General features: G+C 43.4%; 1 protein-coding gene across 3 annotated transcripts in view; it reads left to right on the top strand.

Annotated features, from left to right (window-relative positions):
* Positions 1-12,317: 12,317 nt before the first annotated feature.
* MTUS1 (microtubule associated scaffold protein 1) overlaps positions 12,318-20,059 on the top strand; it is a 161,187-nt gene continuing 153,445 nt past the window's right edge. The window contains exon 1 of one of the 3 annotated variants that reach the window (XM_069977677.1): positions 12,318-12,408. The gene's annotated coding sequence lies outside the window, so the exon portion shown is untranslated. Of the gene's footprint in view, positions 12,409-13,708; positions 13,754-18,773; positions 18,863-20,059 lie in introns of those variants that run through there. The other 2 variants (XM_069977679.1, XM_069977678.1) reach the window with 2 other exon arrangements.

Raw genomic sequence — 20,059 nt, 5'->3', positions numbered from 1 at the left:
CCCATTTATCATTTGCAACTTTTTAAAAAGTCACACAAACAGGTGCAGGCTTACGCCTGGTCAGTAACAGGTGAATGTGCTTGCGCAATATTTAATTTGTGCGCCTTTTTCTGCATCTGAATTCAACAGTGGGCTCATGGATGGTGTTTGCGGCTCTTCTCGTCACATAGTCCACTCTATTCTCCTGACAGCTTCTCCTCACACTAGCAAATCTTACCCCTTAGGGCAGGGGTAGGGCACCTTGGCTCTCCAGCTGTTAGAAAACTACAACTCCCAACATGCCTGAGCAGCCAAAACAGGCTGTTCAGGCATGATCGGAGTTGTAGTTTTGCAACAGCTCGAGAGACAAAGTTCCCTACTAGAGATGAGCGAACCTGGAGCATGCTCGAGTTCATCCGAACCCGATCGTTCGGCATTTGATTAGCGGGGCTGCTGAAGTTGGATAAAGCCCTAAGGCTATGTGGAAAACGTGGATATAGTCATTGGCTGTATCCATGTTTTCCAGACAACCTTAGAGCTTTATCCAACTTCAGCAGCCACCGCCAATCAAATGCCGAACGATCGGGTTCGGATGGACTCGAGCATGCTGGAGGTTCGCTCATCTCTAGTAGGGAACTGAAATCTGATTTTTTGCAGGTTTGCGGAAGATTTTTTGCTGACTTTCCCAGTTCAGTGCAGTGCAGTATGTGCTATGGCGACTGCACAAAATTTCACCAATTTGTGCAAAACTTTTGCAACCGTTCTAAATTTGATAAATCGGGGACCACTTCAAGTATTAGCAATGGAGATTTGAGTTCATCCCTTCATCCTAGGAGTTTTGATTATTAAAAAAAAAAAAAAAAAAAGTGTCCTTCCTTGCTCAATTAACTATTTGCTCAAAAAATTACAACAAATGTACAATAACATGTATGAACATAAACATGTATATTAAACTTTAGAACAGGGACAAGACAAGTCTACAGCACTCATATATCCCAGCAGGTTTGCTTCGCTCCCTCAGTACAGCGCCCGGCATCTATAACCTGTCCAGTCAGCACTCGGCAGCGAGCACAGGCTGCGTTCTTCTGCGCGGCCAGCAGGAGGCGCCAGAGATCCAGCGGGAGAAGTGATTTAATTGACCTCTCCCCCATGTCCGCCGGCCTCTGCAGGAGAGCGGATCAGCAGGAAGCTGAGCTCAGCATTACACACGTGTGAGTGGCCGGCATGTCCCGGGGACGCCAGGAGCAGGCAGGTGCCCTGTAATGTGCATGACCTTGAGGGACCCCCTCCCCTGTAATTGTTAGTAATTCAGTGTATGAGGAGGGGGAGGCGTTGTGCAGGTGACGGATCTGCTGTGCTAGAGTCTGCATTGTGCTGCAGCTGCTCTGCTGATGTGTCCCCTCACTCACTGTCCTATGCATGCTATGTGTGTATGATGCCCTGCACCCTCTCAGGACCCCCTCCCAGACATGGGGTGCACTGAACACAATGGGGTGCCATGGCTGTAGGGAACATATGCTGGCATATGGGAACTGTTTACATACTGGATATATAATCATTCTATATAGTGGTGTGTACTGGTGGAACTGGTAGCGGAGTTACTGGACTCTATCATATAATGAAGGTGTATGTGCTGTGTCATCACTGACTTGTTGGTTTTCTATGCTAATGTGTGTTTGTAGTGTATGACATAGCGGTAAGAAGTATGTGCAAGGTAAATACTTACCAGGGACACTGCCGCAATGTGTCGCCACACCATGTACTGTGCTCAGGGGATTGATCTTTGTACTCTGAGTGACAGTTCAGGACCTGATGTACTAAACATACCTGCCGGAAGGTAAGAGATGAGAATTACATGTGAGGGTACTTTGTAGCTGAGCGAATCTAGAGGGGAGTCCCCAGTTCTATCGCTATTTTACTGCCCCATATGGATGCATAATATTTATTTAGTATATTTTAATATATACTTTACTGATCTTGTACCTATGGACAAATGTTGGTGACATTCTAAATTATGACGGGACACTACAGTGGCAGCAGTTTATGCGCTCAGAAATGGAATATAAGTAGTCACTCCTACATTCAGTCCATTGAATTCAATGGGTACTCTGGTATAAGTCGGCTTACTGTTTGCAGACATAGGGGGACATGTATCAACTTGTTTGCATGTTTGCATTTTTTTTTTTTGTGTTTTTTTTTTTTTAAATACTGAGTTTTTGCACGGTTAAATTTTTTTGTGCAACTTTTATAAAGGCACATTATCTAGATATCTCCAGTTTACGCCACATTGACTATTTCTCGCCAGGAGGGGCCATGGTTTCAGAATTGCTACCTTTTTTTTTTTTTTTTTTTTTTTTTAATTTGGGCAGCAGTACTTCCCTGCTACCCTAGCATAGTTTTTTTTTTTTTAAGCCAAGCTGTTTTAGGCAAAAATTGCACACGCACAAAAAATATTGCACAAAAATTATCAAGCACTTGCGCCTAATAATTTTTGAGCAACAACTGTAACATTTTGGCCAGCCCATTAAAAGTACCACCTGCTTAAAGTGACTGTACCACCAGGCTGAAGCACGGGAGGCGTGCCGACCCACCCTTAGTGGGAGGAAACCCTAGCCCCTCTATAATAGGGTTCCATTGATTCTAATGGAGTCACGTCATGGAGGGGCTGGGGTTTTTTCCCCACTAAGGATGGGTCGGCCACCTCCAGTGCTTCAGCCTGGGCCTGGTGGTACAGTCACTTTAAATAAAAGATGCAGCACATGATACATGTCCCCCATAGGCTTCATTTGTGATAAAGCATATGTTCATATATGAGCATAGCCTTTAACTTTTTGTGGGGTACTTCGAGGTCTGGGGGCTGTTCCTAATAATCGGATTCACGGTGTTTGCACTCAAGCATGCTGGAGTCATGCTCATCTCTAACTTGTGCAAATAGTATTGGGGTGCCTTCACACATACCGGATCCGCAGCGGATTTCATGCTGCGAGTTTTCAGCCAAATCCGCTATAGGGGTATAGTGAAGGTCTATGGGGTCACATACCCGCAGCGGGATTTTTATTCCGCTGCGGAAATGTGGCCTGGCCCCTTTAACCCAACGCAGCATACATTACCTGCTCTGCTCCCCATCAGCCAATCCGTGCTGCCGTGCAAACTCTCAGCATGAAATCCGCGGCCGATCCGGTACGTGTGAAGGCACCCTAAAGCCCCTATTCCACGGGGTGACTATGAGGAGCAAACGAGCACTATTCCACAGAGTGACAGCAGAAGATCGTCGCTGTGTGAGTCGTTTGTTTTTCAACATGTTGAAAAACAAACAACTACAACGATCAACAGACATGAACGATGTCGGCTGATTGTTGTCTTCTATTCCACAGGACAATTATCGGCTGCATACGGCCGATAATCGTTCCGTAGAATAGGGCCTTTAAACAGCATAGAGGTCAAGCAGAGTGAAGGTTGCCTAGGGTCGTAGTAGTTTCATCTGAATCTGTGTTAGACTAGTGTAGAGAAAGGGTTGATGGGACTGTCCCAGCAGGCAAAATGCTATTACATACCTGTGCGCATTGACTCTCAGCTGTGAAGGAATATGCCAACAGGGTCTTAAAGAGGATGTACCACCAGGTACATCCTCTTTAATCTGAACCCACGGATCGAACGGCGCTGTCACGGGTTCCCGTGCACGGCGCCGTTTTATGCATCGGAACCGGACGGTGCTCAAGCACTGGAGGTAGGCCGGCCCGCCCCCAGTGGGAGGGAATTCCCTCCCCTGTATGACGCGGCTCCATTCATTCTAATTGAGCTGCGTCATACAGGGGAGGGAAATCCCTCCCACTGGGGGCGGGCCGGCCTACCTCCAGTGCTTGAGCACTGGCCGGTTCCGGTGCATAGAACAGCGCCCTGCACGGGAATCGGACCGCGGTCCGCAAAAACGGACTGCGGCACCGGCTTCCCCTTGATGGCGCCATTCGATCCGTGGGTTCAGATTAAAGAGGATGTACCTGGTGGTACATCCTCTTTAAGATGTGACTGCTACATGTAGGTGCAACCACGTCTGCATGTGGTGGTCAGTTGCTGCGTGTTATTGCTTAAGGGTACAAACACACTGTATACATAGCAGATCTGCAGAAGATTTGATGGTGCAGATTTGATGCTGTGTTTAGTTTTTTAGCTCTAATCTGCTGCAAATCACAGCAGAAAATACGCTGCGTATATGGTGTGTGTGTTTGTACCCTAAATATTGGCAACATTTTGCAGGCATTGGCCACCAGGTACAATCATGGTTTCACCCACATACAGCAGCAGGAACATAGGACCGCCCACCCCATGCAAGCAGGTAGGAATGTATAATGCGGTGTTGGCACTTCCCCGGGAAGCTGAGTGTCAGGTGGCAAGGGTGTATAATGGCTCTGTGCCTGCTGGGACAACCTTTTTTTTGCCAGCATCCCTGGTAGTCTAGGGTAGTAAGGGGATTATATATGTATCCCTGGGTAGTGAAAAAGCTTGCCCCTAGCTGTATCCATGATTTTCAGGCAGCCCTAGGGCTGCATCCATCTTCTCCATTCACCGGGGCTTAAATGCCAAGCGTTTAGGGTTTCGCAAACCTGAACTTATTGGCAACATAAAGTTACAGGTTTGATTAGTTTCTGTTGCCATAGAGAATTATTCCACTATGCATGTACAGGGTTACAGTAATATCCCTCCTTTATGTCCCCATTCCCATATCTGTTTACAAACCTTATTTAATAGTTAAATAGGGGTCACATTACGGGATGCGTGGAGGCTTCTCAATGCATTCTTCATGTATAGGATTTCAGCTGCCAACCACTGTGTTAGACAAGAATTGCTCTAGGAAGAAGAATGTATTATGACATGCCATAAGGTCAACGTAATGTATAATCTGTCAACTAGATGCAGAGAATGACCGTGTCGTCTGCACTTTACACCAGCGGATTTAAATAGAACTGTCTTCTGGTGTTATGATGCTTGTTCTCTGGAGTGCTGCCACATTGTCCTCTGCAGTTCTGTAATGCTGCTTTCCTGATCAGATTTTATTGTGTACGAGATTTATTTTAATTGTGTACATTATTAGTTATTAAAGATTGTCAGTATAGTTCTAGATGCTGGGGTCTGACCAGTGGGACCGAGCATCTCCCCTTCTATGGTGATCTAAATTCAGCTCTGTAGAAGGGGGGTGGGGGTATGAACTCCAGGCTGATACATTCAGCTTACTTATGCACATTGTATCAGACTGCGAGAACAGGAGAGATTTGTCCTGCTGATATATTGGGTCACAGGGGATTGCCTAAACTGGATGTAATGGGATCCAGTTCTCAGATGTGAGTGGGACTAGTCCTATACAGATGTAAACAGATATCTGAAAACAACCAGGGATCCTGAATGGAGAGGAGCAGAAGCATAAAGTATGTGACGTGGTAACTTGCTGAATCTTCTACAGAGCTTAATCCTTATTTACATGAGACATGTAGCCCCATTAGTGCTAAAGAAGTTTCCATAATGCCAGTAAGTTGAATCTGTATATCCCTGCTGGTCTCCACATGCCTTGGACCTGTCTTTTCTTGTCCCCCCAACTCTTGCTGCCCTTTGACTACAGAGCACATGTCACGTTATCTCGTGCCAGAAGCCCTGTAGTTCTCCAACACTTGTAAAGCCTGTATTTGTCTTTTAGCACTCCATTTGACTCCAGGCTGTTCTTTCACTTTCTCCAAAAAAAAAGACTTGTTCACACCTGTGTGGATGTCTTGATGTCTTGATAGGACTGCTGTTGTTGCATGCAACTTGACAGAAGTGACCGTATGGCATTTTATTGCATAAAAATTCTGTGTACCCAAATTTTGCCAATTAAAGGTACAATTGCAATACACAAGCTTTATTAACATAATGTTCTGGTCCTTGTAATATATCATACCACAGAATGCTATTAGGCTATAAGGGCAAAGCTCAGGCACTATGGACAGAGATTGACAGAGGAGTACAGGATGCCCAGCAGTTTCTTCAGGGAATAGTCGTGGCAAAAAAGTCTTCAAGGTTGTCTGGGCCAAAGAACATAAGAGGATGTCACCTCTGTGTTACTGAATGTACCTGTACTGTAGTCACTTATACCATCTGTAGATACTGTGCACAGCTTGTATCTACCATTGTGCAGTCACTATTTTGGGTAGTATTGGTCTGTGTAGTAGTTTGCATTAAGTTACTCTATGGTAGTAAACGTCACTGTAAAGATAATGTGGGCTGGTGGCATTTCTTCTTTATAGTGTTATTATTGGAAATGTTTATCTTGCTATACGTTTTAACGTGGACTACTTACATAGTGGTGGTATTTAGTGAGCGGGCATTCACATGATCTCCTGAATCTGTTCATAGCACGGATGGTGTCCTGCAGACTGGATCTCAGAGCTCCATGCATTATGATTATTTTGATGTCTGGAGCTCAAGTACTATTTGAAAGTTGGCGCTAGAGTCGGTTCACTATGCAGTCTGCAGGACTCCATCCGTGCTACAGACAGATTGCTGAGATTGTGTAAACTGTTTGTATACCCTAATTTTTAGAGATGTATGCTGTTATACATAGGCTACTCCATTTAACCAGGCAAATTATTTGTGGGCCCTACAGGACTGAAGAAATGTTAGGGTTTCTGCACAGGCTCAGAATCGCAGTAGGAGGGCTGAATGCTGTATATGATAATTATTTTACCACTTCCTGTTAAAAAAATTCTACTTTTATGGATGGTTAACTTTTTCAAGGTGATAATTAGAAGCTAAGTTTTAATTCCCAGTGATAGACTAGTTTATTTAAACTGCAGTGATGTCACATGTTGCTCACTGTTTATACTGTATAAAGAAGACAAGCTGACGGATGTGTGATGCTCTGGCCATTGTCCTGCTGGCCAACTCTGGCTCCTGGCATTCATATGGATATAGTATTGACACATCTCTTACATAAACATTGATTCAAAATACCCAAGCTGATTCCCCCAGATCTCTGAGCATGTTCAGGCTCTCCTGACCAATCCCTGGAGGCCCTCCTAAAAGCCCTTTTTTGTGTCCGTGTGTGGAGGGTTCATAATTAATTCTTTATATAATTAATTATTTTATTACCACAAATTGGACTATTTGTAAATTGGCAGCCATATTGAGACAGTCTTCTTGCTCTTTCGCTCCAGTCAAAGAGCATTGACAAAAAATAACCCCAAGATTACAGTCCTCAATATCTTTGTCCTGTCCTGTGGAGTAGAGCTAGCAAGAGTCATTCAGCATAGAAAGTGCTGCTCTGTGGGACACACACAATTGTAGGCAGCTGATAGTGGGTAACACTTCGAGATGGTGACCCCTTGGTTGAGCAGAAAGATGAGGCCCCCATACACCTTCAATAACTGACGGCTGTCAGTTATATCTTTCACCTGCCACTCGTCCATCCCTTACACACAAGGTGTATGGGGATCTTTATTAGTGTAAGTGCCCTATTACATGGAGTCATTAATGGCTGAACAGAGCCAATAATTAGCTGATGAATGAGCAAGTGTTGTTAATAAGCTGATCAGAAGTTCTTGAAGTTCTGCTTGTCCTATAGACCCATGATACACTGAAATGAAATCAGCTGTCAATCCGCTGACATATCGATGCTTTGGGCGGACGGTGGATTTCATTTGAGAACATCATTGAGTCTATGGGACAAGTGGAACTTTAAGCGGAGTCCGTGCGGCGTGTGGCATGTATTCCGTAGGGTGAACTTACCCTAAGGGCCAGTTCACACGGAGTAATACTGGCAGAATTCCGGGGCTTGCGTGCCTCCTCTCTCCGCTCGGAAGAATGTCAATTCTTCCGTGCGAAAAGAGGAGGCGCAAGCCCTCCCATAGACTCCCTGTATGACACGGAGGCTGGCAGGATTCTGCTACGAAACAAATAATGAACAGCTGGCAGGTCTCTAGACAGGAGAGTTACCCCTACACCATATCCCCAACACCTTTGGGTTCAGAGTGTTTCTTTCAGACTTAGGGTGGTATTACACGAAGCGATTATCGGTCGAATAATCGTTCAATCGGTCGTATTTGAACGATTATCTTTAAGTGTAATAGTAGACAACGATTAAACGACGAACGATTGGTCGTTAGTCGTTTAATAGGTTTTGAATCTATTTTTATCGTTTGTCTTTTACACATCGTTCGCACATCGTTCGTTTGAATAAGATGTCGTTAGCCGTTCCCTGTTCATTCGCAAATTGAAAGGGGAGTGTTCTTGAATTTTGTTGCTCCAATATAACCGATAATCTTTCCGTGTAGTAAAACGAACGATTATTAGGCAACCGCTATTGCGATCGTTGGAGATCGTTTATCGTAAATCGTTAATTGAAAAAAATCGCTTCGTGTAATACCACCCATAGCCTGCCTACAGAGGACTGATCTGTAATCTGAGACACTGGCTGACAGCTGAGCCAGCAGGAGGTCAGGCAGCATTGATTAGTCATGAAGAGGAGAAAGGAGGGGTGAGGTGTGCTAGAGCGTGGCACAAACCACTCCTCTTTGACACTTCATTACTGTAGGAGACCTGAGATTGTGCATAATCCATTCCATGGACAAATCACCAAAAGTCACCATGCTGTAAAAGGGGAATGCTAGCTACAGCACACTGTCAGCACCTTAGGTAGGGCCTGGGTGCTGACACCATGCTGTAAAAGGGGAATGCCAGCTACAGCACACTGTCAGCACCTTAGGTAGGGCCTGGGTGCTGACACCATGCTGTAAAAGGGGAATGCCAGCTACAGCACACTGTCAGCACCTTAGGTAGGGCCTGGGTGCTGACAGATTCCCTTTAAAGGTAGGGATAGAAAAAGTTGGAGTTAAAGAGGTCTTGTGGAGTCTAGGTCTTGATGGGTCTGTTTTGGTGGCACGAGGGGAACTTCATCATTTTCCGCAGGTGGTTTTAATATTATGGCTATGTGTGTACATTAGTCTGTTCTCATGAGATCTCCTATAGGGTTCTTTCAGCAATTCTTTTGCCCTTACCAAAGATAAGAAGCACTTAGTTTCCATCAATGATAATTGCATGAAATGAAAACCATCTTCTTTGTAGCTCTTGAGGGCATCTTATTGCTTGTTGTAGAACGTGGTACAGAATAGAGTAGCTTCTAGTAGCTGTTCTACCTCTTTGTGGGTATAGCTCTCTGTTGCTATTGTAAATCGGCATTGCTTTTACTTTACACATATTTATTGGGTCAGTAGTCTTATTTGGTAGCACCCTTAGGCCCTATTCACAGGTCAGTACTACTTTCCGTAACTGCAGACCTGCAACAACGGACAGAACTACGGATGTGTCCAGTAACGTCCGCATTTACGTGGCCCCATTGGTCGCACATTCTATATCTTTTTTTTTTTTCAGGCTCAGATCTTGGCTCTTTCATGAATTTATAGCAACTACAGATGTGTAAAAGGTTCCAGTAAAATGAATGAGTACTATATTGTCTTCAGGTAAAAATCCATTATTGCAGACCTTAATATACTGATGTGTGAAAGTGGTGTCACACAAAGACATTTATTTAGGGGAAGGGGGGGGGGGTTTACCATCAACATAACCTTCTGTTGGATCAGGTTATGTGCTGCTCATAGAAGTAAAGGAAGAAGGAAGTGCAGTAACAGTTAAAGTGGTTATTCAGGATTAGAAAAAACAGCTACATTTTTCCAAAAACCAGGGCCACACTTGTCCTCAGGTTGTGTGTGGTATTAAAATTTATTTACATTCGCTTCAATAAAACTGAGCTGCAGAATCATGACCAAACTGAGGACAAGAGTGGTGCTGTTTCTGGCCAGTAATAACCCTGACAGATGGCGCCTGTAAGGGGGAAAATTGGCAAACTGTGTTACTCATCCACTTGGTGCCCAGTCCTGGTCCTGTCCACTGTCCTGTCCACATGCTTGACTGACTTCATCATACCTACTTGTTATCTCCTACCTGGAGCCGGATAAAGAGTAAAGTCCTAGAGGGCACTTAAACTCTGTTCATGGCCCAATGTGAAACTGGTTCTGTAGCACAGTGGGTCCACACCCGCTGCCCATTACTTACACACAGAAATTACATTGTATACAGATGTTACCTGCAACAAGTATGCTGTGAAGAGAAACAGTGACCAGGTTTATGCTGTCTTATCTGAGAGCAGCAGAAAATAGTGACAAAGGCTGTTCCTAGCAATGTATTGCTTACAACTTTTCTATAAGCTGATCTCATGAAGTCGGTCTCTATCCAAGAAATAAGGGCAGTGTACTAGTTTGTGTACACTCTTGGTCCTTAATCAGAAGGTAATAACCCCCCACCCCACAATGCATCTGCTGACTGACAGCTCATAGCCTGTATAGACGGTAGTCAATCAGCGAGGGGTGCGGCAGTGTGCATAGCTGGGCGGTGGGGGAATTAAGACTGATTTTATGGGCTTGCCGACATAAAAAAAGTGTATGCGATTCATTCACTGGTATTGGGGACTCTGTCACTAGTTTGTACCCTACAATTGGACACCATAAACCTAGTGATAGTCTCATAAAACCAAACCAAAATGATTTCTTTACTATGCACTACTGTAGGCTATACAGTAGCTCATTTTACTTGTAAGATATGTAACTTATGCACATATATACAGAAAATGTCTTAAATTGCCACTGGCGTCTATGTATCAGGACTAGTCTATAATAAGTGCTGGTGTATGGTTTCACAGTGTGCATGCAGTGTGCTCACCATTACTATGAATATCCAGGGTGCTGGAGCTGGCCAGTGTCACTCTGTGTTTTTCTTCTTGTCATTCCATAGTACTAGTATCTACTATATATAACCGAGACTCGGTAACAACACAGTACTATTCATGGTGAAAGCGGCAACCGCACAGTGTGGAATCATAAAAATAAATGTCTTTGGGTGGCTTGGTGTGCTGTTTCATGGACTAGACAAAGCTTATTTAATATTTCAGTGTCAATGGGCCTCATGTCATGTTGCTATTAGTAAAGCCTTTGAAGGGATAACATCAGTTTATGCGGGTTATTTTAAAGCTCTGCTTTGTTTTCAGAAACATTGTCACTCTTGTCTTTTAATTTTTATTTTTTGTAATAGTTCCCAGTGTATTGTATTTATTTCCCATTGAAAACTGATATACTTCCAGGGGGAGATTTATCAAACTGGCGTTAAGTAGAATTGGCTCAGTTGCCCCTAGCAACCAATCAGATTCCATCTTTCATTCCTTACAGATTCTTTTAAAAATGAATGGTGGAATCTGGTTGCTAAGGGTAACTAAGCCAGTTTAACTTTACACCAGTTTGATAAATCTCCCCCCACAGTGCTCAGATAGGTATTTGGTGTCCATGAGCTCTGCAAGGTCATGTATACACGTCGCTAAATGCCTGTATATATGGTGGGCGGTAAAGCAAGTACAATTTGTATTTATAATAATTTTTACTATTAGTTTGCCTGAGGGTCCGTTTACACACACAGATTATCTGACAGATTTTTGCTGCCAAAACCAGAAATGGATTTGAAAAGAGAAATCTCAGTCTTTCCTATATGACCTGTTCCCTGTTTATAGTCCATTCCTGGCTTTGGCTGCAAAAATCTGTCAGATATCTGTCAGATAATCTGTGTTTGTAAACGGACCCTAATGGAGGAAAAATTAAACAGCAAAACCTGAATAAAACCCAATGCACTTTTTGCTCTATGCAACCTGTGACTTTAAGGTGGGAGACACTGTGCATTTCCTTTGCTGTTCAGTTTTCTTAGACAATGGTAAATAATTGCTATGATTGGTGCCTTTAATTTTTGAAGTGTATATCAGAAACTTGCGACATACCATGAGTAAGCTTTATTTTAATATGCATTTAAAGGAAAACTGCAGGCAAAACTGATGGTGTGTTGGCCTTAGCACAGGTCCTGAGGGGACAGTGTGTAACAAATCTATTTGGTATCAGAATACCTAAGATATAAACCTCTGAGTGCTGAGGACAGCTGTTTCACTCTCTCCCATTGACTTTCAGTAAAAGGGCAGTGCAGTTACCCGGATGCCTAGCCTACTTGTTGTAGTCATGTGCTGGGCGGTGAAGGCAGGAGACCAGAGTCCCCCAGTAGTCCTCATCACCGGTATAACATTTATCACCTACCCAGTTGGGAATTTATCCCCTATCCAGGGTGGCAAAACTGCCCTTGGTGGTTTAGGGTCTAACCAGGTCCATTGGGCCCAACCATTACCCTTTCATCCTAGTTTATTTTGCCTTTTATTCTATTACTTTGCATTTCCAGTCATCTGTCTGCTGTGTAGGGGAAAGTGATCCTGCAGGTGTGATGGGTGCTGGTTGCCTTGGAAACTGGTGCCAACTGCCAGTGCCACTACCAGTACAGAGGGGGAGGCCGAACAGCTCTGTGCCATGTCTACACTGCAAAGCACAGGTAGTAGCACAAGGATTGGAAGGGACAGCACACACAAAATAGTCAAAACACCAGTAACAAAATAGTAGACACACGAAAACATTGTATATGTCTTAGAAAGTAGTACCAGACCCTTACAAAGTTAATGGGTTCCTCTGGCTTCTGTGTCCACCATGTAACTTGCATCATATTTGCCTTTGCACATGTGCACAAGTGTGAATTCAGTCTTAAGTTATTTTAACTCCTAATACCCCTTTATCCTCTGTCCATAGTCAGGTGTCTGGGGCTCTGACTGCTGAGACCACTGTCTGTGGTGCTTCCAAAGTTAGTTGAGTTGTACTGGGCTATCTCTTGAATGGAGCTGTGGCATTTGTGTGCTTAAAGCGACTCCGTACCCACAATCTGTCCCCCCCCCCCCAACCACTTGTACCTTCGGATAGCTGCTTTTAATCCAAGATCTGTCCTGGGGTCCGTTCGGCAGGGGATGCAGTTATTGTCATAAAAACAACTTTTAATCCGTCAGCGCTGTGTCTAATGGCCGGGGCTTACATTTGTATATGCATTAGGCTGGCACCACCTCTATGTCCTTCCTCCCCACCCTCATTATTAGGAATGATCCAGGAACATTTACTGCTGATAGAGCTTTGCACTGGTGTATTAACGATCCAGCCCATGTGCCGGGCTGCCACAGGTGGGGAATAGGAAGCAATCTGCCTGGAGCATTCCTAATGATGATGAGTGTGGGGAGGAAGGACAGAGAAGTTGTGCCAGCCTAATGCGTATACAAATGTAAGCCCCAGCCGATAGACACAGCGCTGCCGGATTAAAGTTGTTTTTATGACAACAACTGCAGCCCCTGCTGATTGGACCCCAGGACAGATCTTGGATTAAAAGCAGCTATCTGAAGGTACAAGTGGTTTTTGGGGGTCAGATTGTGTGTACGGAGTCGCTTTAAAGGAGTTGGGGCATTCATTTTCACTTTAATTTAGTTTTCACTTTAATTAATTTTCAGAGGTGTCCCTGATTTGGACCTGACAATTACTCTCCAAACCTGTGGATGGTAAATAGGTTTTTTTTTTTATAGTACCCCCTTTGCTGTATTAAAGGGGTTTTCTAGTTTTCGTTCAATTTGCTGGGGGCATGGTAAAAATTATTATACTCTCTGCCCTAGTCTCCCACAGCCCCTGTGCCAGCAACTTCCAGTCTCTTGCTTATCACCCGTTGTTAATTCTTAACAGAGGGCCTTTCCCTATTTAGCCAATCGCTGGCTGTTGTGTCCATCAGTCAGTGACTAGCTGAATAGCTTGTGGAAGAAACCACAAGCTGTACCATAAGGAGGCCGATACAGGAGCAGAGGGAGAGTGGGGTAGGGCAGTATGCATTTTTATGTTATACCGGAATATATCTTTAAACCATAAGGGCTTCATGTTTGTATTAGTTTTCTGTTTGTAATCTGTTTTACATCTTCAGTTAAATAGTCTAATCTAAGCTACTGTACAGACAAGTAACACTCGTAAAGAATACGTTCTGTACAGCATAAGTAATAAAGCAAGAAAAATAAAATGTGTGCTGCAATTTGAACTGATGAGATATTAATGCAACGCTGACATGTAAACTCCTCACTTTTTGGTGACCCGGAGATAGTGATCTGACTGTCCCTATTTACATATGATCTTACAGTAAACTCAGCCAGCAGGTTGAGACGATCTGTTTGCTTCTGGCTGGTATGTGGTCATGTGACATGGCTGTCAGCTAATCGTGCTGGCTGTCTGCCTGAACACAGACCACGTGGGTCCCCAAGTAAATAAGCACCTTACTCTCCTGAATGTTACTGGTTCTGTGCCATTTGCTTAACTGATTCCCCCCCCCCCCTGTATTTTTAAGAAATTAGTTAAATGTCACTGTTCCAATCAACTTCCTGCCATATGATAGCCTGTAATATGTTACTTGTAAACCATATACTGCTGTATCAAAAATGTCTTTACCCCCAGTAAAAAATTAAAATCCCTTAAGTGTTGGAAACTACCTTCTCTGAAATCTGCAGTTTTCTATATGTCAAGCTCCAAGAGAGATCTCCGGAAGTATGTGTGTGTTTGGGGGGGACGGGGTGGTAGGGCATTAGTTGCTGCTTTGTGCAGGAATAGGGGGTTTAGGCTGTCTACCTATGGTTTTTGAACCTGTCTGAACTGTCAGTTCATGTAAAATGTAAAGGCCATATTCCACAGGCCGACAAGAGAAGCAAACGAGCTGCTGCCGCTATTCCACGCAGCAGCAGCAAGTCCGGGGGCGGCCGCGAGGAGCTGCGGGGGAGCTGCCCGGTCCTATTCCACGGTGCGACGGCAGCATATCACTTTTATCTCAGTCGTTTGTCTTTCAACATGTTTGAAAGACAAAGGATGCAACAATCAGCTGACATGAACGATCGCAGCTGATCGTTGCCTTCTATTTCACAGGACGATTATCAGCCGAAACAGCCGATAACCGTTCCGTGGGATAGGGGCTTTACCCCTTCCTTGCCCTTTCCTTTTTCATAGCATAGCAAAATACAGAGACTTAGTTGCTGTACTGTGATTGGCCAAACAGTTAAGGAAAAGGATTTACCTGTGTGCTCCTGGCAAACACCCCAGCAATGGTCCCATCCCCTTAAATGGGGGTGAATGGGTGGAAAGGCATATGCAACAGCACTGGACCTCCTTGCTGTCAATAGTCTCCACCCAGGCAACCCCATAGACTTTTAATGGGGCCACCTAGACAAAGATTGATGCAAGCTGGGGTGTGATATGTGCTACTGGCCGCTTCTCCTGTCTTGTTCTCCTGATCATTGAGACCCCCAACTGTTCAAAACTTGTGAAATGTCAAAAGTTTTTTTTAAGAGTGGAAACACCTTACCCAACATTTGAAGTACATGTATGTTAAAATATTGGGCAGAGAGTAGGGAATGGGGTCGGGAGCTAAGCCGGTTCCGTATAGTGACTGCCAGTTGTGTCTTACAGCCGACACATGGTGGCAGCAGTCAGAGATCAATCTGATTCCATGTATTCATCTCTCCTAGATGGTAAGGCCAATACGGCCTGTAACATCATTGTGGTTAGACAGAAGGTCTGTCTGTCACTTATCAATAGACTCAATTTGATTATAAAAAGTAATGTACAAACTTCCGCTGGTCAGAACGTGTTATTAACATTTGCCTTCAATTTCAGAATAGTCTGCGGTTATATTAAAGGAGTCAACATTGTAATTGGTGTAGAGTTCTAAAGGTGAATTATTATCACCTAATGGCTACATAAAAATACTGTCTTCATATATTAGTAGCATTAAAAGTTAGTCATTCTGTTAGTCAGGCTACTTTATGGATGTTATTGTATACTTGTTTACTTCCTTTTGTGACCATATGTGAAGTTCAGCATTTAACCCCTTCATGACCAAGGTCATTGGTGCCCGGATGTCTGGGTCACATTACTTCAATGTTCCTCTCTGCCTTCTAAGAGCCATAGCTCTTTAATTTTTCCACCTAGAGGGCTGGAAGGGGTGTCATTTTTCGCACTATGATCTCTTTTTCTTGGTATCATATTGGTGTAAGAAAAAATAATTTTTTTAATTTAATTTTTTTCTAAATGTTAAAAATCAGCAATCCTGTTTTTTTTTCTTCCAATTTTCAATTACGCTGGTCATAGTGTGGGAAAAATATTTATTACATTTTAATAGATTGGACAAATCCGCACACTATCATGTGTAATGTTTTTTGGCTTTTTTTATATTTTTATTTCTATGATGGGAAAGGGGCAATAAATCTTTATTAGGGCACTTTTATTAGTGTTTTTTTTTTTTAAAATATGTTTTAAAACTTTTTATGCAGGGGGGTCTCAATCAGTCAAGTGACAGGTCCTTGTCCTGTCTCTGACTACCTTAAAGCGACTCTGTACCCGCAATCTGTCCCTCCCAAACCACTTGTACCTTCGGATAGCTGCTGCGCATCGCAGCGTTTAATGGTGTGTTTACACAGGCAGATTTATCTGACAGATTTTGGAAGCCAAAGCCAGGAATGGATTTGAAAAGAGCAGAAATCTCAGCCTTTCCTTTATGACCCGTTCCCTGTTTATGGTCTGTTCCTGGCTTTAGCTTCAAAAATCTGTCAGATAAATCTGCCTGTGTAAACGCAGCATAAGGGGGTTCATGCATGACCGCGGCTGCCTGTCATTATGCCCGGGTCTGGGGACTGTAATATGTACAGGTCCAATCGCCTTGAAGCGGCCCTGCACATATTAAAACCCCTTAGCAGAAGTGTGTGCAGCAGGAACGTATATAGCCGTATGGTTGCCGTGAAGGGGTTAAAGCAGATAGTGTAAAGGATCATAATGAAGTCCTATTTACCTGCTCCTGCAGTGTTGCGTAATGGCTCATGGTCCCCTGCCAGTCTCCTCATTCTGTGATGTCATGGCCCCACTCAGCCAATCAGTGAGTGAGGCGGGGCACTGACTGCGTATACACAGAAAGTGGAGAAGTTAATCCACAACATAATGAGCATGCTGCAGGTGCAAATCTGCTGGTAACTATTTTAGTAGTTCTGACCTGTGTGGTGTAAATTGATTGCTGCCAGAGAGGAGTTCAGATGTATAATGCTGCGTTAACACGGAACGATGATCATGCGAATTTGCACGATAACGATCGAATTCGAACAAAGCGAACGATCAAGCGACGAGCGAGAAATCGTTCATTTTGATTTTTGAACGTTATGAAATCGTCGTTTTATTGCAAAAAATTCTCAGATCGTTCTGTGTCAACAGTCGTTCACCGCTTTAACCTATGTGCGAGATAGGTTTAAGCGATCGCAAAACGATTTTTCCGTACTACAATATATATCGTTCCGTCTAAACGCTGATCGTTATAAAAAAAAATTGTTACTTCGAAATCGTACGATCGGGCGAATTATCGCTACGTGTAAACCCAGCATTAGTTACTTATATTTAGATAAATAAAGCCTTTCACTACTTATGTACTGCTCTATAAGGAACAGGTGCTGCCACCTCTGTCCATGTCGGGAACTGTTTCTTGCAAAGCAAGTCTCCATAGAAAACCTCTCCTGCGCTAGACAATCTCTGACGTGGACAGAAGTGGCAGCAGGGAGCACTGTGTCTGACTGGAAAGACTATATAACTTCTTTTAAGGGCATACAGCAGCTAGGTGCTGAAAAAAACTTTTATTTTTTTATTTTTTAATCAAAGAAACATATCTGTGCAACGTGACCTCCCCCCCGCCCCTCCAGTATACCTTTAAGTGAGCCTAGTCCCCAAATAATAAAATAAAATTACAAGTTGATCAACTTTCTCATTTGAATTCTTCACATTTCTTCCCTATCCTTGGGACAAGCAATGAAATGTGCGATTGGTGGTGGGCCAATAGTGCTGAGCTGCAGTATCCACCGCAGCCACATGTATCAATGCACCACTGTGTCCGGTAAAACTGAGAGTTCTGCTACTATACAGATGTCCATTCATTGATCAGTAGAGGTCTGACCTCTACAGATCCCACATTGATGGCTTTTCCAAGATAAGTTGTGTTTTTACTGACAGCAGGAAGAGAACTTTAAAATGAACTGCATGTACATTATAAAATTGCATGACATTTAGTCCCATTATTAAGATTAAAAGAAAAACTGAAACGTGTTACTGTTAAGCTTTATTATGATATACAGTATATATTCATCTATCCTATTAGGGAATCCTGAGCAAAGGTGGTGAAGATGGCGCAAGTGCTTTGACACGGTAGCCAAGGACAAGAAACTTTGCTGTGTTGGTGCACCGCTCCAGGTTGCGCAGTATAGTAACCAGGGGGATACTAATGAGTAGGGTCGCGGGAGGAAAAAGCAGAGGCATTACAGGATTAGGGAATCCATGTTTATTCTTTGAGCAGAGAGCAGAGGCGCATGAGAAATCCCATTGAAGCAATAGGACAAGCAGAATTTCAAGCGGAATCCGCAGCAGAGACTCGGCTCAGAAATCCCACAGGCCGTTAGACCCAAGACTCAAATGTCATCCCCCCCCCCCCCCCCCCCGGGGGTAATTCTTTAAGCAATTCATATATTGGACCATTTAAGAAAACTGTGATTCCAGTTAGAGTATTCTAGTGTGCTCAATGTGAACCCTGCCATGTACTATGTGTTCTTTATCATGTATAGAATGTGCACCTTGATGTTTCTTTTCAAAGATTTCAAGAAATACTATTTTAAACAATGCTGGAAGGCAGCTCCTCCTTTGTGCTTCCCTAGGCTACTGAACTTTAGTCGGTGACAACCCGTCACACCGCACCCCTCCTTTACTTTCTTCTCTAAAGTCCACTCTTGTGTAATGATTGCAGAACCTGATTCACAGGAAGGTACACACTATTTACCTGGTATAATCTTACATTCCAGTGTGAGCTGGGATAACTTCTTAAAGGGGCCTCATCTGTGACTACTTATCTCCAAGATGCCCTAATGGTAAAGTATGAGATGTGGCTGTCACTTTTTGTCTTTCATCTTGACCAATATGGCAGGCGGGGAGGTAAATTGCTGAATGTTGTGTACTGAGTGCACTGACTTTCACTCTGTAAAGTGGGGTGGAAAGTAAGAACGTCATAAAGGAATGGTTCTGTGTACTGTATTTGTATTAATAGGTCTTACCCATGCACTAAATTTGCACTTTTTGATTTTTGCTTTGCATGTACAGGTAGTATCCAATTACATAAACTGCTGCTCTGCATGGTTATGACTATTTAGAATTGTACTTATTCAATAACTGTATATTGTGCGTTGCTTCTATCAGTAGTCATTGTTATAGTAAGCATTCAATAATTGCTGTTTATTCAGATACTTAATATACACATGTAGTTTCCCCTAAATTGAGACTATGGTAATGAAATGAATGGACGTCCATGTTGATAGGTGGACAGACCAGGTGTGTCAGCGCGGGAGGCACGCTGGGAATTCTTAGGGTCCCTTTTACAGATTTATCTGACAGATTTTTGAAGCCAAAGCCAGGAATGGATTTGAGAGGAGAAATCTGTCTTTATGACTTGTTCTGTTTAGTCTGTTCCTAGCTTCGGATTCAATAATCTGTCAGATAAATCTCTGTGTAAAGGCACCCTTAGAGACTTGGGAGACCTAAATCATATGTATGCCCAATTTGATGCTAGTAGTATTTTACTATATTAAAGCACTCATTCCTATTAATGTAGGTGTTTAGCCCAAAATATGCATGCACTCCTACCTTTTTTTTTTTTATCAGTTTAATGGTGCGTTCACACCTACAGGATCTGCAGCTGATTTTCTGCAGCAGATTTCATTTAAATAACTGAACACAGCATCAAATCTGCTGCAGATCCTGTAGGTGTGAACGCACCCTAACAGAGCAAGGCTTTCTCTATTAGATATCAGTACAATTTATTAGATGCTGGTGGTATCTATTGCAAACTGTGTTGTGGATTTCCACAGTGCATAGATGAACAGGCCCATTCAGTGAGGATTTTGGGGTTCCCATACACAAGATCATGTTGGACCCAGCTGTCGAACACCCACAATCTTATAGCCCTATTTCACGGAACGATTATCGCTCATAGACTCGCTCCAATGACCGCTCGTTAACGAGCACTTAACAATTTTTTTAAGCGAACGATAACACATAATACGTGTGGGTAC

Source organism: Dendropsophus ebraccatus, chromosome 7, assembly GCF_027789765.1.
Source record: "Dendropsophus ebraccatus isolate aDenEbr1 chromosome 7, aDenEbr1.pat, whole genome shotgun sequence".
NCBI classification, from domain to species: Eukaryota; Metazoa; Chordata; class Amphibia; order Anura; family Hylidae; genus Dendropsophus; species Dendropsophus ebraccatus.
The sequence above is the reverse complement of the archived record's forward strand: the minus strand, read 5'-3'. Positions and strand labels throughout refer to the sequence as shown.